Source organism: Micrasema longulum, unplaced genomic scaffold, assembly GCF_059751315.1.
Source record: "Micrasema longulum isolate JH-2025_06_02 unplaced genomic scaffold, ASM5975131v1 h1tg000220l, whole genome shotgun sequence".
NCBI classification, from domain to species: domain Eukaryota; kingdom Metazoa; phylum Arthropoda; class Insecta; order Trichoptera; family Brachycentridae; genus Micrasema; species Micrasema longulum.
Window position 1 is genome coordinate 597,192 of NW_028277425.1, and position 26,615 is coordinate 623,806.

The following is a 26,615-nucleotide window of genomic DNA, read 5'->3' on the forward strand; positions in this document are numbered from 1 at the left end:
ATAATTTTTCTCTTCCTTGTTTTCATAGATCTGATTTTGAAATAAGAATATCCACAATTCTGAGTATGGCATGTTTTGTATTAAACGTGACAAAAATAATTGCATATTACCGTATATGATGCTGCAGTCAACATAATGTACTCGCTAGGATGATGGATGATGTGTTGTGTTGATAAGTTAAAATAAAACTTTTTTTTAAATTCTTATGATACCACAATTTTGGATATGTATCCCCACAAAACTAAAAAAAAATATTCCAAATAATAAATTTCTAAAGTCAATAAATAGTATTTAAAACAAATTACTGAATCTAATCAAAAAACTTGTAGAATAAAAATTACATTATGTGAAGCTAAAAATAGACATGAAATTAACCAACCAAAATTGATCTTACAAAATCTAACAAATTGGGGTTTTATTTTCAATTATAATAAATTACTTTTATAGCGCACATTTTTGTATAATATTAAATGCATAAAAAATAGGTTGAATATTATTTTATAATTTGGTGATTAATGTAAAATAAGCCATCTTTGAAATACACACCTTTAAATTATATTCTAGAGATAAAAATAAGCTCAAGGTTTATTAAACTAATTAAGAAATAAGTGGACTATTTTCTTACATTCTTACAAAGTTACTTGATGGGAAAGGGACAGAAAAAACAAGATAACAAAATAGTATGATGATCATAATGATGTTTAAATCAACAGATATGGTACATAACATTTAAAATATGAAAAAGTGAAGCATTATTATTGCTATCTCACTCAAATGATATGAGCTATTATCATATTCTTAAGACGGATTTATGCATTTGTCTAAAACAATATAAATTTAATTTCATTTTAGTTACATTACAACACTATTCATTAGTCTCGACATTTAATCACAAGGAAAATTCCATCTCTTTCTTGAACAGGGATTTGACCACCCTTCTTTGTTTTTCACTCAATATGAAGATTTTACAGTTTAAAATAGGTTATATAAATAATAAATAGCATATTTGCAATTTCCAACAAAAGTTGGTTGGAAACTTATTTGATTTGAGAAAATAACACAATGAACTTATTTGTTTCAAGTATTTTAACAAAACATAGAACATTTTTCGGAATTACAAACATTATTATTAAAAATACTTCAGCTATCACAACCCAGCAAATTTCAATAATATAATGATTTTGATTGACTGAATAAATGATGCTGAGTTCAAGGTCTTTGTACCAGCTTCTAACTGGTCTAATGTCAATAGCATATCCCATTGATTTAAACATTCTATTTGAGAATAATCGATGAGGATGAACATTAATTTTATCAAAAAGAAATGTTCTTTAATTTTTAACAGTTTTAACGTAAAATGGGGAGTTGATATAAAAAACAGAATTCAGTCTTTTCTCTCAAGAAAAATAACTTAGTTTTACACCAGTTACATAGAGCAAACATAAAATAAAATAATTATAATTTTTTTTCATAAAAAACTTATTAGTTGAAACAGCCTTAGAAAATCAGTACATTCTTAAAAAATATAAAAAATATCTCAGTATAAAATAATATGTAATAAATTATTCTTACTTGTAAATTGTGCACTATTCAATTGTGATAAACGAATTTTTAAATATTTTTGAGGAATTATTCTTTGAAATGAATTATCATCAGCCATGTTTATTTTATTACAGGACATTAGAATATATACGTATTTTAAAACATTAAATAATAGTAATTAGCAAAATTATAGTGACATAAATGGAAATCGTTTTAACGTAAAATAATATTGATATTTTCTTCAGCCTGATGTGTTCTGCGGAGGTCTCCCACCAGCAACTAAATGAGAAAAAATACAATCAATAATTACTAAACAGCCAAACGGAACAACAGGGAAGCGGAAATCAATCAATCAAATGTGATGACAATAAAGAACTTCCGTATCTATGGAATATACTATTTACATCAATATATACATATTTGCTGCTCGGTAGTCAACGACAGGTTAGGTAGCAGGGGATACACTGACGCAAATAAGGTATATCTAAGAAATAGTACATAGATATTCCATCCTGCAAATCGTACTGCCTGTGTGTAAATGATATTGAAAAGCGAGCAAAACTGAAAGCATTGAGAGATAGTAAAACAGATGCGGATCGAATTGTCGATCTTAGATACAACTACTGAAACCAAGACAAAATTGTCAAGAGATTTGCTCGGACGGACAAACGTCGCTACCCAGATTCGCAAATAAACACAGTGGAAAGGGCATCTAGCAGAAATTACAAAAAAACTATTCAAAATAAGGCCAGACAACACCCTCCCGGGTCCTGTTCGCAGTCTCAGTGGGGCGGTTGAGTTTGATATGGCATTGACATATGGAAGATTAGTTTCTCGCCCGCCTCCCTCGGACCTTTTCGATATTCAGGCAGGAGCTGCTCAAATAAACATCCGTAGAGCAGTCAATATCCTCGACCATTCTCCGACCATCGATGAAATCATGAAGGCGGTTAAATGTCTGAAAAATAGAAAAGCACTGGGCGAAGGTGGAATTCATCCCGAGCTGATAAAATGTAGTTTGGGTGCAATTGTTCAGCCTCTCCACACTTTATTAAAAAATCTGAGTTGAAGAACGTTGACTGAGGGATTGGATTAATGACACGATCATTGCACTTCACAAAAATGGCGATCCTTTGGAGTGTAATACCTTGGAATAGCTCTGCTGAGCATTCTAGGGAAGATTCTTGCACACATAATCTTGGGCAGAACAACAGCTCCTGTACTGCAGATTGTGACAGTCAACCAAACTGGTTTTATTCCCGGTAAGTCAAATGTATACATAATATAAGATGTATTTGCCAACAGAACAATGAAATGAACTAACTCCGTACGGGTTGCTTGAGCCACTTTAAAACGCTGTTTTTTTCAAAACTAGTCTATAAAAAAAAATATTAGATAAATACAATTAATTTTCAAGGTAAGTTTGATAAAAAACATACTTAAAAATTGTAGAAGAATCGTGAAGAAAAGAAATGTAGAATCGCAGAAGATTACGTATTTTGAAATATAGATTAAACTTAGGTAGGTAAATAGGAAATCATATAAAAACAAAACGATTATTGAAGGAATAATTTAACCCACAATTTAAAATAAAAATTGTGTGATTTTAAATGGATTTTTTTTTTCCACAGCTTTCCTGTTCAATCTATTATCTATAAATGATTAAACACATTTTACTTCTACATTTCGTTTATATGGGTACATTGGCTATATGAGTACATCAGTTATATAAGTACCAATATACTCAAGTTTAGTCTAAATTTCAAAAGGCGAAATCTGCCAGTCAAAAAATAATTATATTCCAATAGGGAAATATCACGTTTTTTTTTTTAAACATTTTTTAAGTAATTAAGGTCTATGAAATACTGTCCGGTAAACAAAAAATTTTTTGCTAATTATTAGTAGCATAAAAAATACTTAAAATTTGTAATTTTGAATTCCCACAAAAACAGTCATTCTATTGGTCACGCCCCTAATACGTCATGATTTGTGTTCATTTCTAACCATTCCGTGGTCATTAGAACATGATAACTCATGATTAGAAACAAGTGGAAAGGAAAATATATGATAAGAAACAAAAATTAAAATCAATACAGACCTCTAGCATTTTCAGTATCTTCCTCCTGAATGGTGGGCAAAGCGGGATTTGGCTGCATGCCAGCTCCGTCAGAATCCTCTATGTTCCTCCCGCTTTCCATCCCCCGAATATTAGACACAACCTGAGCATACACTGGGTCGTTTTCATCCAAAAACTCCAATACCTGCTTCAGTAGCTTATCAAGTTGATTCTTCTCATAAAACACCGAGATGTGATATGCCTCGCAAACCTGACGCGACAGGTGCCTTAGAGGAATCGCCATGTTGGAAATATCGACCTGTGGAATACAAAAGTACAATTATATAATTAACAGTGATACAAATAAACTGTACAATTGTGACTATACAACGTAACTGAACAACCAGCGAATAGTATACTAGCAGCAACACAAAAAGAACTAGGACCAAGAATATAACAAGAACAAAATAACAAAATGAGTGTACCAGTTATCAAATTTGAAATGTCTACGGTAGTTTGAGATGTAGTTGGTGACAATGGTGGGAGTTCAGTTTTTTTCACTTCTTTTATAGGAGCCATTTTTTTTAATAGTTAAATTTATGTAATAAAAAAGTAATTAATTTCATATAAACCATTTTTGCCAGAGTTCGAAAAATTGACATACACTGACTGCTTCTTAAACTTTCTTGAATGTTAAAGAAGCAGTCAGATCCTATATCAAAACTGTAAAATATGTTATATTTACAAATTTATAATTTAGATAATAGAGGATTATAAACTATCAAGAAACATTAAAAAAGATCTCACTGTGGCCGTTCTTCGTTTGCACATGACACACACATTTAGGGTTTTTGCTAAATCAATAAAACATTACATATTATGTTAACTATTTATTCATTTTATGTGTAAATGTTTTGGAGATAAAAAAAAAACAGTATGCGCGCACAAAATGCTACTGTTGCAATAAATTAAAGATTTGAATGTACTAAGATGATCTCCAGTGTGATTCTGAATGCTCTCTAAGGGAGGGGGGAGGGTGCCCCCTGGGGAGGGTTTAGAATCTCACTCAGTTTGTCATTTTGATGGCAGGTATGTAAACTTGTGAGGAAAAATATGTACAATACATGAAATAGTATGTTAAAAACATTAACTTTTCAGGACGGCTGGTTAAAGTCGTTTTGTTGATTATCGACATAATACAATTCATTAACATATTACAACAGAGAAGAGAAGGTAATATAGAAGTCTAGGCATCTATGGGGCTTATGACCTGTTATTGGCTGGTATAAGTGGCCACTTTACACACTTTGTAACATTCACCATTCTGCCCATATTTGAACATTCCTTCAATTCTTTCATCTGTTGATGTTTGTGAAGTTAAAGAGCTAAAACCTTTATTTATGCGGGTGAGATTCATCTAATTGAATTATTTCACCTACATACATAAAATGTTATTTTTACAATTTCTATACTTCTTCATGGACCAGAATCTCATCCACATAAATAGAGGTTTCAGCTCTTTAACTTCAGAATTGAAGGAATATACATGTTCAAATATTGGCATAAGCCCTGTAGATGCCTAGACTTCTTTATTACCCTCTCTAAAATGTTCTTCATCTCTGTTGTAATATGTTCATGTTAAAAGCTCCCCAAGGAGTTGAATCCGGTCCTCGTCTACAAAGATTTGGACAAACTCAAAATATTGTTGATACAATTCACACGAACTAGACATAATTCAAGTAAATATATTTTTTTTAAATCACAGCAAAGATAAATTTACACACCCTTAATCAATTCTCCTTAACAGTAGATTTTTCATAGCCGCCATATAATTTAGTTGCAAAGAATTCTGAACAGCATATACATTGGACAAAATACATTTAGTTATTATATTGCACATAAACATACATACCTTTAGAGGAGCAACTATCAGATTTATGAACTAAGGAATTAAGATCAAGATAATATATTGTGAAATGTTATATGGTAGATTCAAAGGAGGTATTATATTAATATTAATTTATTTAATATGCAATTTTTATTAAAATAGAGTAAAGTAAATAGAGTAAATCGCTCATCATCGCTAACGACTACTTTCTCTCATAATTCTGGCAGCATATGAATACACTCTCGAAAGAACGACTCATCATGCATCTTCATAAGAATGGAAGTGCTGCTCAACCAGGCCATGAGTCATCGATCAGAACAAGTGGTAATCAGTAGGAGCAATGTCTGGTGAATACAGCGGGTGGGGTAGGACTTCCCGTATGAGCATTTCCAAGTAGGTTTTGACTGGCTTTGAAACATGTGGCCGAGCATTGTCAAGCTGAAAAAATACTTTGTCATGTCTCTCCGCGTATTGCGGACGTTTTTACTTCAATGCTCGGCTTAAAAGCATTATTTGTAGTCGATAGCTATCTCTTGTGATGGTTTCGTTAGGTTTGAGGAGCTCATATTACACTACACACAGCTGATCATGGTGCAGAGCAGAAATGATGATGGTGATTATGTTCAGTGATGTTCTGACAGAGCATGGTCGCCATAAGTCTCCACAAGAATTCTATGTGATTCAGATGCAGATTTTTTTTAAAAAAAGTAATGCAGTGAAATTCCCCGCAAATACTCTTTTTGGCATGAAATTCGACATGTTTAATGCTATGAAGAAATGTGTTAACACTTCAGCGGAATAACATACATTGTCATTTCAAGCCTAATGGTGGACCTTACAATGAAGTTGGCTGTGGTATTGCCAGATGTAGAAAGATTAAGATAACACCATCTTTTGGGAAATAGCGAGAACTTATTCTAGTCCATATTATTATATTACAAGAGATGGAGATCCATCCTTTTTGAGATTATAATATGGGTGTCTAGGCATTTACAAGGTTTGTGACCTGTCATTGGCTGGTTTATTCACATAAAGTAAAGTACGCAGTTAGTAAAGTCAGTGATGAATGACATTTACTATTCACCATAATATTTGGTTTGAACATTCACATTTCTTTACTCTGTTGATTTTTGTGAAAATAGCTGGAGCTTTTGATTTGAAAGAGATTCATCAAAATTATTTCTACACCTAATAGGCCGAAAAATACTATGACAATATTTAGAGATATTCTAAATATTGTTGATCAATGAAATTTTGTTTAAGATTTTTCCTTTACTTGATTAATTTTATTTTATTTATTTATTTTTATATACGCCCAGTGGGCATTTACAAGGATGATATATTATAAGATAGAGACAATGTGATGAGACGGTAAAAGTACAAGAATATGGGCAAAATCAATGGTAGGTGAGGAAGGGAAGAGAAGGGACAAAATTGGACTAGGTGGGAATGAAAGCGGGAGAGAGATGGTTATAGTTGAATTTGATTCAGTGATCACATGAAAAAAGACACCTTGTAACAAAAAAATTATACACACACTGAAAGTTATCGCTGCAATCAGTAAGTTCATTATTTTATAATAAAAAAGGTGTATAAATTAACAAAAGTATTAAGAATAGTTTCCTGTGTTTGAGTGGAGTGAAGAATGTAGTTTAGTCTGAAATGGAACCAGAACCCTCGAAGAATGTTTTTTTATGAAACACTTATTAAAAAAAAATAATTGTGTGTTGGCCAATCATGCTTGAGGTCCCAGGCCAAGTTACTAGAAAAATTTTGTTTAACAAGTGGTTTTTCAGTGTCCGGATTGGCACCTGAAGTGTAAGACCTTATCTTCCTGTATATTGCAAATGAACACCAATCCCCTGCAATCGGAATACCAATATTATGCAACAAGATTTTAGTTAAAATTCCAGTTGAAATTTGTTCGGTATTTGTGAAGTCATAAAACGGATGAAATAAATGCAGTTCAACTGTCCTTTATAAACAATGCTAACTTAATTCCATTCGACGTGTGATAATATAATTTGATTGACGAACGTTAAAAATTCCAATAATGTTGCAATGCGAGTGATTATGATTGGCAAGGCAATTAGTGGGAAATAGACAATAGTTGAAGATGAAGCAAGATGTGCATTTGAAATGCCTTAAAGTTTTTAACTATTTTATTTATTTACTGTACATTTTGGAAGTATCGCCATACAAGTAAATGTTTGGTTTTTATATCCAAGAAAATATTTTAAAATACAATTTTGGGTGGCAAAAAAGTAATAGTATCAAAATAAACAGTTTTACAACTATTTAAGATATCGAAGCATAATCATCATCATCATTTAACTATCTGCACCCAGGGGTGCATAGGGCATTGCATTGACACTGATCGCAGAATATCTAGATATTTTTTTGTTGCATAAATGATCAGTGTTATGCTTCAGGTACAAGTCCAGGGACAGTGAAATATTGCAGTGATAAACCACCATTAAAACAAATATTTCGCATTGACCTTGCAAGGAATTGAACCCGGGACCTAAGAAATGGTCATCGAATGCGCCAACCACTAATGCGACCGGATTTCCTTTTTCAGGATTTGTATCCAATAGTAGCAATGGGACCGAATTTCCTTTTTCAGGATTTGTATCCAATAGTAGTCATCGACTCGAATACGCTCGTCAAGGATTCTGGTTCTATTTAATACAAAGAGCTGTATTCTTCATTCACCAGAACACGGAATTTAATACATTAAGATTAAACCTCTATTTGATACTATTAGTTTCTGTAAAAATAAAATTGAAATGTTGCCGTGGTAATAAAATGTAAAACAAGCGTTTTACTTAAAAAATATACTAATTGTGAGACCTGTATAAATTATAGTAAGTACCTATATTAAATTTGTAATACAATAGTGAATGGTTAAGACATATATCAAGTTCTTAATTTCACATTTGGTAACCTGTTTAAAAATATATATTTATTTATATGTATTAAAAAATACCAGAGAAAAATTGTCGCATTGCTGTCAGCTTGAGGAAAATATCTGTTCGCAAATACATTTATACTCAAGGATATTTACATCAGCAGGATATGGCGTTAATAATAATATGGTATAAAGCAACTGTTTTAATCTATGTATTTATTTATACATTCACAAAAATTAACTCATTTACATTTTTTGAGACACAATTTTAAGTTAAAGGTTTTTTTTAAGAAAACAAAAAATGTGACACCTGAAGAAATATTAGCAATCAACAATTGAATCATGAAACCCTTTGTGCGTTTCTCAAAATGCAGTGGAATATTTTTAAAGTTTGAAGCTTTGACTTATTGTAGGAAAAAAAGCTTGTACCACATCCCTTTAGTTGAAATATCCCTGTTTAATCAGCAAAATATTAAACGCATAAAGACATCATTAAGAGGATATGCGGTGGAAGAGCAGTTTGATGAATAGGCAATTGGACATAGTTTTTCTGTCACTCTCTTCCAGTTGCCTTCCTGATACTGTGTGAAAAATACAACTGCTCGTCGGACTGTTTGTATAAAGAAAAGTCAGACCGCGTATCCTCTTAAGAGCTCACAAAAGAGCCAATTACAAATTTGAATAATTTTAGATTTTTGCAAAATGCATCTTTGCCCTTATGCTTTGAAAGATACAGACTATTAACAGCAGCATCTGTTTTCTGCTTTTCCTAGCAAAACACCTTATTTTTTGTTGTAGTGTTTTAAAGGCAAAAGTACATTTTATAAGAAATACAAGATAATAATAAATATGTTTCTTTTTTGGGTGATACCCTGGGTGTTGGATTTGTTCTGATAATTCGGCTACCAATGCAGGAGCCATCTTCAAGGTAAACTGTGAGAGAAAATGGATCCTGCAATGGTGGCCGAAACGTCGGAGCAAATTCAACACACACAGTATCAACCAAAAAAGAAACATATTAATAACAGTGACCGTGAAAACCTTCGCACAAGATTATATTGTTTTTTTTTATTTATTCATTTATGCTTTATTCAGTTAGTTCATAACATATAAAGGACTAATTTTAACTTTTTATATGAATACAATTTTTCATAAAAATTTCAGAACTGAACTGAAAATACATGTGTGTGTTTGTCTATCTGTCTGTCTGTCTGTCTGTCTGTCTGATTTTTGATTACCAATCAAAAATCAGACAGGTCGAAGAAACATAAAATTCAGGTTAACTGTGCCATTTTCAAGTTGAATTTAACTAGACATCTACTCGACACAGATTCAAACTTTTTAAAAGTAAATTCAAAGAATGTGAAATTGAGAATCAAGAGGCAAATTAATGTTTCAAGATCAATCGTTTTATATTTGACCCTGCTCGGTTCAAACTCGATGTAGATTATAGAAACGTGAAATCAAAATTACCACATTAAATGCGATTTCTAGATCAATCATGCTATTTTTAAGGCTAAATTTTACTCAATCTCTACTCGATACAGACTCAACCTTTTAAACAGTAAAATTTAGACATAATATGTAAAATACCATTTTAAGATCAAAAATGATGTTTTAGAGCAAAATTTTACTTGACCTCTACTCAAAACAAACTAAAACTTTTTAACGGTAAATAACTTGTATTTTTTTTAATGGTAAACAACTTTCAAATAAATCGCAATGTTTTTTTTCAAGACATATTTGACTCGAGCTCAACTCAATAGAGTCAAACTTCTTAACGGTAAGTTGTGGAAACGTGAAATTTGGAATCAAGGTGGAAAATGCCATTTTCAGATCAACGTTGCTGTTTAAAAGCCAAATTTAACTCGGCTCTTATTCGATACGGATAAATTTTTAAGATACGTATTGGTAAATATTTTAAAAGAGACAGAACGTTACACAAAGGAACATCTCCATATCTGAAAACATGTTTTGCTATTTATATGTTGTGTAAATGAATAATGTAAAAAAAAAAAAAATATTGTAAAAGATTAAATAAATATTTCCTTATAGAATTAGATAAAATAGGATTTTCAGACACAATCAATGCTCTCTTAATAGACATGATTGTTACATGCTAGAAATATCTCTAAGTCATTCAAACTTTGAGAGCAAATAATAAATACCATAGGTAATATTACAAATTGTGTTTAAAAATGAAACATTTATGCAAAGGAATTTAAATGTTCTATCTTAAAAATGAATTTTGTGTAGCATTAAAAATGTTACCTCAAAATTGTAAAGTATTTCCTAAAAAATGATTTAGGGATTAATTTATTATGATAATAACAATACATTGTCATGGTTCTCATGAGAGCTTAATATTCAGGATTATTACTATTACAATGAACGCCGTCTGTAGCAGATCACACATGTGATACATAGGATAATAAGAAAGAGTCAGCAAATCTTTCAAACTATACAATTGAGGTCTCAACTTTTTCAATGTGAACATTTATTTAAATATCAGTTCTTACCGTTTAAGCTTACGGGGATAAAGATACAGATAAAGTTTGTACTGAAAGAAATTATGCAAAACACATAACTCTGACTGAAAGAGTAATTATATTGATATTACTATAATTGGGTTTGAAAATCAACAATTCAAAAACCAATCTACTGTGTAAGTTGTCAAATTTGTAAAAAAAATAAGTAACTGGGAGTGTGTGTAACAGAAAATAGTCTGCCTTAAACTAGGGCTGGGAGGCTGAGACTAGCCATGTGCTAGTGTTTTGGCAGGCGCCACTTTCAAAAATGTGGCTGCCTGGAGATTGGATATGTGGTCGACAACACCCCTACAGGTAGTTGTTTTGGCAGGCGCCGCTTTCAAAAATATGATGGCTGCCTGGAGATTGGATATGTAGTCGACAACACCCATACAGGTAGTTGTTTTGGCAGGCGCCGCTTTCAAAAATATGATGGCTGCCTGGAGATTGGATATGTAGTCGACAACACGCATACAGGTAGTTGTCGACTTACGATCACAGTCAATTCCGATAAACAGGTCGCAAGTAGATTTGGTAAGTCAGATTATGCAACCGTAAGGATTCTTTTTTTTTATGGTTTTTCGAGGTTGTCATTGTTTTGTATGTTTTTATTCGTGTTTTCAATTGTATGTTTATAATTTGTATACAAAAACTGTCATTTAAGTAGTTTCTGCGCATTCAAAAAAAATCTATGCTTTTGGCAGGTTGAGAAAACAACATTTTCCTTTTTGAAAGTCTTTTTCATAGTACACATATCTACGCATTGAAGTGACATACCTTCCCTATGATGGCATAGTAGAAGATACATTCTCCCAAGTAACCTCGAAGAAATACTACCGACCCTGTACCTTCAAGTTTTGAGGGCAAAAGTACCCCACAGTAGACATATTTACGCATGAGGTGACAAAATTTTTGTCTCACCGAGGAATTTTTACTTTAATTACTATCTATTTCAATTTTAAAACGTATTGAGGTGGCTATTTCTTTTCTTAAAAGCCTATTTTAAATACAAAAGATAAAAACTTCCATTAACGCGGAGTAAAGTTTCATCGCCACCTATTTGACAAATTTGAAAATTCGAGTAGCGGCGGATGTGTCCGATCAAATGATGTCTGAGATTACATTGCAATGGCACCACTTCGAAAGATATATTGCCACAATGGAAAATTTATATTACCATATAATTTTTTTCATTAAGTCTTATCTTCCTGAAAACACATATCGACATTTCGGCAGATCAAAATTCGCCATAATGAGGTAGATAGAGATAGTAGAAGAGTTAAGTATACCATTTTGATATGTACCAACAAAGATAGCGTTCGTAATCGTGGCCCTGGAAGGTGTTTGAGGATACAATATGGTTAAACTAGGGATATGGACAAATGATGATGAAATAATCTGATTTTTCTCAAGCCTGGGTGTTCTGTATTATAATTCATTGCTGTAATTCATCCTTTTGACCTGATATGCGGTGTAATATGAAAATATACTAAAATTATAAGAGACCAGTTGATGACAGGGCGTCCAAATTTGACAATGAAAATTAATAGCAGCCTGTTAATTCTGTGGCATTTAGATAAAGAGGTACAAGTCACTATTAGCTGATTGTGCAGAGGAGCCATTTAAAATTTCTCCTCTGAAACACACAATTTCAGGTGATATCTTAAAATAAAATTTAAATGCGTAAACTGAAGAGGTAAAGCGGTACAAGGTACAAGTAACATTGTGTTCCTTCATGTTGGTAAAGGCAATTTTAATACAAGTTACATGTACTTGTTTACTTATTAGCACTTTCGAATTATAGTACCTACATCTAATTTTATTATTGAAATGAATAAAATTCTCCTAACTTGTATCCCTTCACACAACCTTCTGTCGACCTATAGAGTGGAACTATATGCTTAATTCATTTTATCCATTTTAGTGACATGTACCCCTTTACATATACGCCACAGAATTTCCGGCAAAGTTATTGATTAATGTCGCGTAAGTATTGGAGCAGACATTAAAGAGATTGAAAGTTATAAATAACAACAAAATAATCAACTTCTACTCATTAAAAATAGTTCAGTTCGTTTCAATATGCATTGGTCAAACTTAGCACATAATTCGTAAATTAAGAAAAAAGTATCGAGTCAGAGGTTTTTTATTTCTCAATTCAATGTGAGTTGCATGGCGACGATTATGTTAAATGTTACAGCACAATTACAAAAACTTACGATTAGAAGTGGTATCGTGTCAACCCTCACTTTGATAACTTGAATATTCAGTGGAAAATAAGTAAGGCGATAAGCCGAGATTATTTCTACTCTCAAACCTACGAACCAATTTCCGACTTTCCGAGGTTTCCGCCTGGGCGTCTTGTCACTTTTTTCGTTTTCTTTGTCTCGCAACGCAATTTTCTCAGCGACTGCGCCTGCGCAAGCGCACGCGCACTGATATTTAGTTAATTAAAAAATAATAATAATAACTGCCTACGGTTTACAGTTAATCCGGGGTTAAATGCGTCACTTTAAAACAATTACAAATAGCTTGCAAATCAATGCAGTAATAATTTCAAACTTTTAAGACCCCAAGGCCCGATTAACCCTTCCGGGCCTAAGCGGGGTATCTAAAGTTCCCTAGGTAGCATATTTTTTTCAATAGCTATGTATATTATCATATTTATTATTTTTTTGCAGAATCTTATCCCAAAATATTTTTCTGCAGAATTCTTTCGATAATAATCAAGTTTGCCTTTGCTTTTCCCCCGAGCAAACAGAAAACATTAAAATTCATCTTTTTAACGTTGACTGATCTTTGATATATTTGCAACTTTTTTATATTGGGCACAAATTTTCAGCCACAATCGCCAAAAACTGAATTTCGTGCTTTACATTTTACATGCATTCCCGCTCTCAACTCTTCACTTACCGCCACGCTAACATTTAGCAAGATTTTCAATCAGAGTGCAACGTGATGTTATATTATAGCATCCTCTCGCAACAATATTTTATGAATAAAATCATGAATTTCGCAGAAAACTCGAAATATTATGAAACAGCTTTACAAAAATGATGACAATCATAATGATTATCTTTAAAGTAGTATTTATAGCATTTTAGCTGGGGTATTCCTGGTAAGCCCCTCAGGACTTGGTGGTTTTTTTCACCCTCAGGCTCGGAAAATTTAACTAAAGCCCGTAGAGCCGATGAAACAAGGTCCAAAGGGTCGAGTAAATGAGAATTTCTTCTCTTGTTTCCGATGGTTGAATATAATTAGTGTATATTATGATACCAGTATATCCATGTAAAAGGCCTTAACTTGCCCGTTCCTATGATGTAACCGGCGTTGCAAATTGCACTTAATTCATTAATATCTCGCCAACTACTTTGAATATCACAACAATTTTTTGTAATCTTCAAATGATTCTTTACACATAAGAAATAAATTATATCATATGTTAAGGTTTATTAGATAATTTTAAATGAAATATTTTGTCCATCATGATCTCCGAAAGTGACAAAATGTCAAGTACTCTGAGACAAATATATAAAACATTCATTTGAGAGAAAGAAATTTAATCTAATTAGATCACTAAGCAAGACACACATAAAATTTTAATAAGATGAAAAGAGACAGTAATTATCAGTAGATCATTCCATGAGTTTCAGATATCAAAAACGAAATCAGTTAACCTCGAAACTTTATACCAATGAATCGAAAGTCGCCGCTCTTTACTAAAAAAAAGGTGCGCTGTGTCTCCGAATTGTAAATAATATGTTTTTGTATCGTTAATTTTTTCGACTTCTGTAACTGGTGGTGATTTTATGTGATAAGAACCAAAAAAAAAGTTATTTTTGGATGTTACACGACATTTAATATAAATAATCAACATTAAATCGAGTGCATTCCACCAGTCGTGACAGCGAAGAAAGAAAAATGAAAGCATTAAAAATATAATATTTTTATTTTGTCCGAATTTTTATAGATAAGGACTAGATTCAAATTCCTGGGGAGCTGTTAATATTAACATATTACAACGGAGATGAAGAACATTTTAGAGAAGGTAATATATAAGTCTAGTCATCTACAGGGCTTATGACGTGTCATTGGCTGGTTTAAGTGGCCACTTTACACACTGTGTATCATTCACCATTCTTCCCATATTTAAACATCTATATCCCTTTAATTCTTTCATCTGTTGATGTTTCTGAAGTTAAAAAGCTGAAACCTTTATTTATGTGGGTGAGATTCGTGTAATTGATTATTTCACCTACATACTAGACAACGCCTGAAAGTTTTATTTTTTAAATTTCTATACTTCTTCATGGACCAGGTGGATTTATCAACAATATTTTGAGTTGGTCCAAATATTTTCCATGTGGGATTCCATTTGGAGATTAAATCGATCGTCACTAAAGTAGTGATATGTTTTGTAAACATAAACAATGATGTCATTACACGTGAGACAAGACCCTTTCTATAAAAAAGTAATTATTAAATAAGATAATGTCATTGAACTTTTAATCGTTTGTCAAATAATAAATTGGACTTTATTTTTTAACGGCCGTATAGTGTTCAAGCAGTTATTATCCCAACTCCGAGAGATAAGAAATGGTCATTACGAGTACTGGTGGTTTAATTTAAGCTGGCGCGTTCAGAAAACTCACACTAACGCATTTAAAATCTACGGAATGTTGATTAAAAAAATCTGTGTTTTAAATTTAAACCAAATGCGCTATTTTAAAAAAAATTCGGTGTTGGATAAAAGGGAGGTGTACATGAAAAAAAATACAATGGGATAAGAAAATGTAATATTAATTTACTAAAATACTTTGTTTGATTATTTTATATTTTAAAAAAAAATTAAAAATGTTGCATTTTACTAATTATAGTCCTTCCAAGAACAAGGAGCAATTTAAATTTGTAAAAATGTATTTATTTTATAGTCAATTACTCTAGAACTAAAATGCGAAGTAGTGTAGATTGTTTTAAGTATATTAATAACAAGAACTATTGTTTATTAATAAGTGCGTACACATATTTTTTCCTATATAATTTGTACTATGCATATTAATTACACTCTATTAATTATTATTATGATGAACACACAATATTAAATAAAAAACATGCTTGTTTAAAAATATATATAAATATTTTCTTAAGTAATTGTTTTTTTTTCGCTCTAATCCAAAAGAGATTTTTGAAAACATCAAGATTTTTAAAATCAGTATTCTGTACATTAAAATTGTTTTTGTGTAAGTTTTGTGAAAGCGCCATCACTACATAATCGACCTATTCGTGCCATGATTAAATGAAAATACCTACACATTTATGAACCAGTGTTTTTAATCCATAACTTAATACTCGTACATATTATTATATTTTTACTATTGAGAATCGCAGCGTTTCAGACGAACGCAGAAGCACCTGTATATATTGTATTGCCATATCATTAGCAACTAATAAAGCAATAGTTGTCTATGTCACGCTCATAAGCGCGTCTGAGCGCGAGAGAGAAAGAGATTATTTTCATATGCCGTGTGATGTCGTACCATGGGCTTATTCACGGATACTACACAATGCTTATGTGTAAGTATAGCGCACGCGCCAGCTTATAAAAATCCAACAGTATGAGTACGGAGTAAGAGTACGTCAGTAAGCAGTTCGCAGATGTAAGATGTATTATTGCTCTGTGCGAATTGCGCTATCATTAGCATTTAAATGCTTTATTTTAGGTGTTTTCCAATATAAAATGAATAATTATGATGATTAAAGTTATAATCTAAGAGTATGTGAATTTTATTTCACAATTATTTTACTTTAAAGGCTAGGAAATACGAATTTAGTATGGGAACCTTAGGTTACCACACAGGGACTGTTCACGCCAGCTGGTGCAGGGTTCTCGCTTCGACGTTCTCGCTAATCTCGGGTGACATGCGAATGAGGAAAAATACACATTCAAAATACCATTTTTTATACAAATTCCGCAATGTCACATAAATATAAATTGAAAACAGTTTGAAAAAGTTGAGCGGGCACAGTCATAAACACACAAATCAGCTCGAATAAAACCACAGGGTAATCACACCTTAACACTCGTAACACTCGAGGATGGGTACAAGCCTCGCCTGTCACTTAGGACCTTTCGTCATCGTCTCTTGAGGCTCACCAATTAACGTCACAGAAATAATAATTATTGCCACTGTTCTTAAAGATAACCGCAGTTTCTTTAAATGATTACGCAGGTAAACACATTTACCTAATACACGTAACACTCAAGGATGCGTACACTCCTCGCCTGCTACGGTCTGACTTTCCGCCAGCAATTCTACAAGCGCACTTGCAGACTCCAAGAAAAAGACTAAAGCTTGTTACTCTCTCACAAGCATTCCAAAACCTATTTCAATCGAATTCTATAAAAAATAATACTGAAATTTTAGTGGCAAACAAAATATTTCTGAGACCTTTTCAAACAATTACAAGATTTCTCTTCCTCGATAAATTAAATTATGTGACATCCTAGGACAAAAAAGAATAAAGGAAACTAGGATCTTCACACTTAAGTATAGGATAAATACCCGGTTCTTTGAAAGATTACATAAAAAATACAAGGGTACAAAGTATACACAGTATAATAAATATCTCTACTTCAGTAGAAAACATTTTAAAAGGCATAAAACATTAATTCACTATATACGACACTTTAGAAATAAATTAACATGTTGCAAAGCAGAACAATAACATTCAAAATTGCCAGTCGGTATACAAAATTAACCAATAAAGCGTTTTTTGTAAAGCATTTTTTTAACCCGCCAAATCTTTTGAACGAAGATGTTAGTGATTTAAATGCGTTCTTTACAAAATATATTATTTAAAAAACGAAATATTGATCAATTTAGTTTTGTCCCCAACAGGGACTTTGGGAAGTTTTTTCACATAGGTTAAGGTGTTTATAAAATAATGAAGTCTGATTGGTATATGTGGAACACAAACATTTATAAACTTAACAGTTCAGAAAAATAAATTGTACTAATTAATCATTTTAATATAAACGAGAAGTCGTTAATTTATTGTTGTCCTTCTCGATAGGAACGGGTATTCATATTTTATTAAAGATACATAAAGACTTATATTTTAACTGTTTAAAATGTGATCTTACGGAACAAAATAAAATGATGACTGCTTTACAATTTTCAAAATGTTAGGTGTTTCGTATAAGAAAACCTAGCATTTTTATATAGTCCAGTTAAAATTTATTTCTGTGATGTGTATAAGTAGACTTAACAATTAGAACAGGTGAATAAACAATCATAGCCTTTCACGATTAGTAGTTGAGTACAAATAGAAAATTAGTTTAACAAAAATGGAAAATTGGTCAAATAAAAATGGAGTTTCCAAAACTAAATGAATTGTTGTAATAAAAATAAACATCAATCCACCCTGTTTAATTTTATCATGCCGTGCAGATTTATATGACCATCTGTAAAAAAAAAGATTTTTTACTATTTTTAATCCAATATGTCATATTTGAATGAGATTAAACTTAAAATATTACAATGGGTATATGCAATAACTGACATGCTAACCAATATTCCATGAGATAAAAAGTATTTAATAAAGTAATAAGCTCATGGATTCAAAAGAAATCAAAATGAAAATGTTTCGTCTTCTGAAGAAATCGACATTATTGCATAAAACTATAAACTACCTTATCCGTATCGGCTATAATGACATTAATTAGGCGAAAACGACAACGCACGCGTTGATGACGTTTTGTATTTTATTTTCGATAGTATAAACCTTAGCGTATATACATATGATGTATATACATATGACTTAGAGTATATACAGATGTATATACTCTAAGGTATAAACACACTCAAATTCTTGTATTTGGCGTTAGTAAGGAGTCAATTGGAAGACAATTCAACGGTTTGGGCACAAAACTATTCAATAGAAATAAGAGTAGGTACAAAATAAATTTTTAAGTACCTATGTTAAGTTCAAAATAAATTCACTAAAGGATCATTTGCATTCGAAATCAATTGCTTTGTCTACTCAGTTTATTAAAGCTGTGTGGTAGGAGAAAACTATTTGATCTGATAAATTTAAACAAAATCTTAAATAATATTTTAGACTGTCCCTCGTTGTTGCAAATGATAAATCTTTATGCCCGAACCAGAAACATTAGAAACCATAAAATATTTCATTGTAATAACAGCCGGACGGTGTCTAAATTTGATCTTCTCCAATACATTGAATGCAAAACCTCGGCAACGAATTTTCAGACCATATTAATATCTGGAATATGTCACTTGCTGGAGAAAATAATCGCTTTGATTCTGGTAATACCTTGTTTTATATGTACACCCTTATTTAGATAAATCTTTTATTTTAACGAGAGAATAAATATAATTAGTTAGAAATAGATAAAAAAAAATTGTTCAACATACTCATGCAGATGTATATTGAAAATAGGCACCTACTACTGATATTACAACAATAACCAATGAACCAAAATTTCAATGTGTTTTTATACTAAAAACATTTTTTTATGCTAAATCATATAAAACAAATAAAGTGTACCTATGTCTAAATACATCGTAATACGTATGTAAGATTTACAAATAATACGTTTCTTGTATTTTATTATTTTTCTAACAATCTTTCACTGTTTTATCACCGTGTGCCCTTTATTATGTGTAACCAAACTATATACATTAACTACACTGTCCCTTAACCATATTTAACTTTATATTTTAACTATGTTATAAATTTTATACAAATTGGCTACAGTCGTTAAGGCTGTAGCCGGTAAATTGAATCGTACGGTTTGCCGCCGAATGCGTAAAATATACCGCTTCAAGACAAAGCAATTAAAAAAAATATCCTGTTACATTGTATGTTCGTCAATTTCTTACGTACTCTACATACTTTGTTTGACAAAATGAGAAAGACAGAGATAGATAGAGTTTTTGCGTGATTATTTAATAGGTAAAATCTATAAATAGCACTCCTGACTAGCGTACTGCAGAGATATATTTTACCGGCCTTAGAACTCAAATCACAGTAAAATTCGCTAAACTGTAGGAGCATGAAACAAAGATTATTATTAATAATAAATAACAGTAGTAATTGTTAATCATAGCACACAATATTAAATATATATATATACGTATATACGGTTAAATAACCACTAAATATAGTTAAATGCCACCGGTAATATCTTACAGTCAATCATTTTAAATTCTTAGTTATTACATTATGAAAGTAAAATTACAACGTTTTCTGATTCTGGCACCAATAGCAAATCTTTTAGAAAGTACATCTACGCTATAATATATAGCAATAAAAAAAAACTATTAATAAAATAAAAATTTTAAATGCCGCCAATACCAATGTGTTGAGGCGCCTCTCTTGCCTATTTTTTTGAACGGGCAATAGATGGTGCACTATGCAATGTCAACAAATGGAAATAATGTGTTTCAGTTTTCAATATGGCGGTCTTCTGTGGTGTCTGTTATTGTTTTCGCGTGTCTACAACGTTGTGTTATGTCATTTAAAAGACTACCAGTTACGCAGTGAATTAAAAGTGCGTCAAAAGATTATGTTGAAGTGAATATTTAATACTGCGCTTTGTCTACTCGGATCCACGCCACTCCTTAAAGGTATGTGATTCAAAAATGTTGTCTAGCTTCTACTCGAAATGGACATGTTGAAATTGAAATAGATTATAATTATTGGCGTGTCTACTCTGATGCAATGACTGTCCCAACATGAAAACTAAAGCGATGTTTTGTTTAATTTATAATATAAGTTTTGGGTAAAAAATCTAGAGCCGAATCCTTTTGCCTAAAATCCTATTCATAGGTCATCAACCTCGTCTATGATTTTCGAACGCACTATAAGGTATGCGATGGACCAAAAGAAATATATCATATTTGTATTAGTGTTCGTCGTAAACATATTTTGACAACGATTTATATTGCATTATTTATTTAGTTTTTATCAGCGAACGCGGACCACATTTGTTATTATAGTTTTATTGTTTTACAAACACATGTCACTACTACATGGCAATCACTGTCATAGGTATGCAAATATTATAGTTGTTTCTAAATTTTACCCTTAGATAATCTACAATGAAAGTATAAAAAATATCTATACGAAGTAATCTAAAATGAGCGAAAAACGCATTAGAAGTATATTAGATTTATTAGCATTAAAAAATGCATTTTGTCTGTTATAATAATTATAAATTGTAATAAGTGGTAAAATTTAAACTCCATCAAAATTTGTCACTACAAGTAGTGTATATAATTATTAAAGAATGTCTACAATAAAAATTTTGAGTGCTGTCTGGCTCAAAATTCAAAATGGCTTGTTGGTTGTACATACAGCGCTAAAGGTCAAACAACGAGACACTGATGCTCCGTGATGCCAATGAGTGCGAGCGAGACGAGAGCGGCACAGTATAACCCCCTTTTATGTCTGTCGCGATACAAAGGGATGGCCACCCCATTTTAGCAAAAATAACAAAAAGTATACAAAAACTCAACCAGCCATCTTCTCTCACGGTTATATATAGACATTGTTTTCAATTATCTGTGTCCAGGTGGACGAAGAAAACAGCTCTGTGTTTGAAATAGAACCACAACCCCCGTACGAGTGTTTTCGACTGGCGGTTGCTCAGGTAAAAATCCTAATAAAGGGAATCGAGTGCAGATAAGTCCAACTCGTAATAGTTTACGCTTTCGTCATTCTTAAGATCCGGATTCGATTACCGGCAGTGGACGTAAATTTTTTTTCTTAAATATGGTTTTAAATTGAAATATTTAATTGTTCCTGGATTGATCACATTTCCTTCGTGTAAAGACAGATGGTAAACAAATACACTTCATTTTGTGTTTTTTGACAATGCAGTGCCCTATGCATCACTCGGTGTGTGAAGGGGAATGACGATGATTATTTATCTTTCACTACACATTTACATACGCACCTACTTAGTTGACATCGCAATTTTTTATTTTTTTATTTGGAAATAATAATAGATCATGATAAGCCCATGGTGGTCCCCTGTAGGACATAGACCTCTCCCTGTCTACTCCACTCTTCCCGGATCTGCGCCGTTATCATCCACTGTCTCCCGGCAACCAGCAACCCTCCGAATTATTAGAGCCATCTCTCAATCTGTCTTCATTGGAGAAACGTAGAACTGAGATGGAACTTATATGCATTTTCGAAATACTTCATGCTATAAGCGATGTCCCATCTCTGTTGCAATCAATTTCTTTTCATGTTCCCAACCGTGTCACCAGAAGTCAAAATCTGCTATTTATCAAATCTTCCAAGCGCAACTTTTGTCCTTCTTCCCCAATGTCCATAATTCGTAGATTAGTCAATTCGTGACACAACTTGGAATGAGGAATCAGCCCTACGGTAAATTTGATATAAAAAATGTTTTTTTACACGCGGTAAAAAGTAGAGTATTCAATTACACGGCTAAGTTACTTGAAAATGTATGAAAAATAAAAAATATTTTGTTAAAAACGAACTATTTTGAACGACGTCACTAGTTCATGTGAATCAACCAATGATTAGATGGTTGTGGAAAAAATCCGGTGTACGGTAACTCAACGGACCAACCGGCAAAATTGACCGAGAAGCGGAAGAGAACTTGAGACGTCACATGCGGAGTAATTTAAAAAATCCAAAACGTTAAAACGTCATAGCGCTGATAATACGATACGTATTTTTTTTTAGCTTAACTAATTACAACATGGATGGAGAGCATTTTATAGAAGGGAGCATTTGAAGACAAGGCATTTACAGGGTTTATGATCTGTCATTGGCTGGTTAAAGTGGCCACTTTATTAGCTTAGTTTGAAAGTCTATTAACAAATAAAAAAAATAAAAAAAAACCGCTGGACTTCCTCATTCTTTCGGAGAGATCCTCCGGCTTTTCGTAGATCTCTTCGTGATTAACACTGTGTGGAATTATTTATTTATTTATTTATTATCATTATATTACATACACAAAATTATAATTTATGTAAAGTTGCTTTGACTGTCTAACTAGGGCTATTTACCCCGTTCTAAAACAGTCAAAAAAATATAAAAAACAGTAATCAATTTATAGAAACAGTTATAAAGATACAGGACAAAGTGAAAAACAAAGTAAAAAATGGAGTAAAAACATGGTAAAAAATGTAGTAAAAACATAGTAAAATTGTAGTAAAAACATAGTAAAATTGTAGTAAAAACATAGTAAAATTGTAGTAAAAACATAGTAAAATTGTAGTAAAAACATAGTAAAAATGTAGTAAAAACATAGTAAAAAATGTAGTAAAAAAAAACGTAGCAAAAAAATAAATTATTAAAACAAAGTAATAAATGCAGTAAAAACATAAAAACAGAATACATAGTAAGAAACATATTTAAAGTCATAATAAAAAAATGAATGTATGTTGTATAGCAAAAAGCGTATTTAAAGAAAGAAAAGAAAAAAACAGCATATTAAAAAATAAAGTAAAAGATGTGATAAAAATTTAAAAAAAATAAATACATAGTTAAAACAAGTTAAAAAGTCATGAGGATCTTAAAAATTAAATCAGCAAAAAAATTAAATCAGCAAAAAACTAAAAATATATATTAACAATTTAAATTAAAATGAAGATGGATTGGCATAGGTTAGTTCAAAGCCTTATATATTGATCGTATTTTAAAATATTTATTTAATGTGGAGAGTGGCACTCATATCTCCTTTTCGACTACTAACCTGGCTCGGTATTCGGTTTTCATTGCAGCCAGTGCCGAATAACCTGTTTCGCATAAATAAAACTTTACAAATGGTAGACGTACCTGCATTTCTTTGCAATACAAAGATTCATACTCTCCGCTAAGATTCCTCCAAAATTATATAATTCTATCATTTTTTTATTTTTAAATTGGCGCCTTCCCTGAAGCTTAATCACAAATAACTATCGACGTGCTAATAAGCGACGTGATAACAATTTCTCACCGTGGTTGTTTATCGTATTCGCGATCACAATGGGACATCCGTGAACATCTAATATTTGTCAAAATATTTACGTTTCGCGACGTATAATCCTGCTGCGCAATCACACATTTGAATTTCACCGGTGTAAATATGGAAAAATTCCAAAACTGCTATTTTCATTTATTTATTATTTATTGCGTTTATCCGGCGGTTGGCAAGCCAAATGTCAAGAAAAGCAGTCGCCATAGTAATTGTAATTTTATTTTCACTTGTTTGTATTAGATACTCCTTACTATTTTGCAAATGCAATATATTGTATTATTTTTTATAGTAAACGCCGATTTTTCGCCGATGAACTGTATTTATTTACGAGGAAAATAAAAAACAAACCGACACGAGCGTTGACTTAGAGATTACACACGCGATAACTTAAGCATGTTCAATATTGTTCATTGCGATCGCTCAAAAAAAGGCGCGCTTCCGACGTTGGAAACCGGCGCGCAAGGGTGAATCGTTCGTTTTCTAGTTATTAGAGTTGGGGTTCGAGTCCTCAAGATTTCCGTTTTTTTTGGATTATGTTTTTTTTGTTGATCAGATGTTTGTGTTCAATAAGAAAATATTTTAACTGAAACTTTTAGCCGCTAGAGCCACTTGTTATGGATTATTTATCAAATATAAAATAGACCCTTTTTGGGATGCACCATTCTACCGCTATGGACTATGGACATTCTAGCTCGCCACGGGTATGCACTTTGCATGCAAATACTACGGACGGACCATAGAAATATTCAATTTCATTTATTATAACTGCAAGAGGTAAACTACAGTATCTCCAAAAACCCAACTTTTTAGGATAGACAAATGAGTGTATTTTATACTTTAAACACCTGATATTTTTTTAATGAGAGGCTTTAAAAACATTTGTTTTCTACAATATTTTAATTTTTATATGTTTTAGTGTTGTAATTTTTTTTAATGCTCAAAATGGAGATACATTATTCTTGTTTACCCCTAAATATTTTGATGGTACAACATAAAATGTGGCATGGGAAAACAAAAGTAAATCCTACTACTACTACTATCACGCCATTCACCGTAGGTGTAGGCAGAGAGAATGGACCGCCACACACGTCTATCCTGGCATATAATTATAGCTTCTTCCACATTCATACATCTTGTCACACATGCCCTTCGGTTCTGTCTGCTTTTGACATGACCAGACTTAAGATTTTGGTTTATCCGATCATGCCTCGTCTTCCTTGGTCGTCCTCGTCTCGCGTTACCGTTCATTTTCGCCATATATACTCGTTTTACCATTCTTTCGTCGTCTATTCGTTCTATATGGCCATCTTAGAGACCCTTTCTTAATCTTATTTATTTTATTTTATTTTTATTTTTATTTTTATTTTTATTTTTATTTTTATTTTTATTTTATTAGGGAAATCAACAGTTCTACATACATATTTTTTTAGTAAACAAACAGATATAGTGTATAAGCTCAGAACTAATAACAGATTTCCACATAGTATACAAAGTTAGTAAAGAAAATATATGTTACATATCAAATAGATACATACAATTTATACATATAAAAATGTTATTTTCATGTACTCAATAATCAAAGATTTTAAAAATATTAATTTTAAGAACATTAAGTTACTGTAAATTGGGCGGGATAAGGACAAAAATGCTTGAAGAGAGGATAAGGAGGGGGGGGGGGAGATGTACATAATTATTATTATAATGTCTACTAAGTTACATAATGCATTTTTAGTGTAAATTTTAAATCTGACAGAGTGATGTTTGTATAATCTATATTTTTAAATGTTGTATTGTACATTGAAAAAGTCCTACGAAAAAAAGCATTTTTAACATACGATGTTTTACTTATTGGTACATGAAACAGGTGGTACCGTCTACAAATCCTGTCTGGCACATGTATTGTTATTAAACCAAGCAGCTCTGTACAGTCAACCATTCCTGTCACAATTTTGTAAAGCAGTAGTTGGTCCGCACACACTCTGCGGTATTGTAGAGAAATGATTCCATGGAAGGTGGAGGCAGTGAGAGTAGATACATAAGAAATACCGGTTTTGTATTTAAGGTACTTTATAATTTTTTTTTGAATATTTTCTATTCTACTTATATATATGGCATACTGGGGATTCCATATCTGAGAGGCGTATTCCAAATGGCTTCTGACAAATGTATAATATAATAAAATAAGGGCCTTTGGATTATCAAAGTGTTTACTCATTCGAATTATTATCAATTATATTTGACTCAGATTTACACTCTCGCCTGATTAATCCAAAAGATGTTTTATCCACGGTTAAAAAAACATTTTTTTAATTAGTAAAAAATAAATGTTATTTATTAATAGTAAAATAAATTATAAGGATGATAGGTATAGTTTAATAAAATGTTAAAAAGGTGCCTATACAAATGCAATCGGTTTTAATTTTCATGACTTTTTTCATTTATTGTCACACACTATTAGATTTTTGATAATCCAACAGTAAAGTTTTTCCCTAGACTGATACCTGAAGCGTTAGACTGATCATCTTAACTTCATGTAACAAAAATGATTAAGATACGCTGTGATTGGAGTACCAATGCAGTGCCCTATGCTCCAATAGGTGCAGAAAGGGAATGATGATGTAAAAAGTAAGTAGGTAGGTATTTATAGGCAATACTGTATTTTT

General features: G+C 31.8%; 1 protein-coding gene and 1 long non-coding RNA gene across 3 annotated transcripts in view; one reads left to right on the forward strand and one right to left on the reverse strand.

Annotated features, from left to right (window-relative positions):
- Positions 1-1,674: 1,674 nt before the first annotated feature.
- On the reverse strand, positions 1,675-13,327 carry LOC148283584 (uncharacterized). Its single transcript, XR_015825562.1, has 3 exons — positions 13,145-13,327; positions 3,641-3,917; positions 1,675-1,821 (listed from the first exon to the last, which is right to left on the reverse strand). It is a non-coding gene; the product is annotated as an uncharacterized LOC148283584 (long non-coding RNA).
- Positions 13,328-20,397: 7,070 nt separating this feature from the next.
- The window catches only part of LOC148283585 (uncharacterized), a 132,983-nt gene continuing 126,765 nt past the window's right edge, over positions 20,398-26,615 (forward strand). For both annotated transcript variants that reach the window (XM_088243618.1, XM_088243619.1), the window contains exon 1: positions 20,398-20,578. The gene's annotated coding sequence lies outside the window, so the exon portion shown is untranslated. The remainder of the gene's footprint in view (positions 20,579-26,615) is intronic.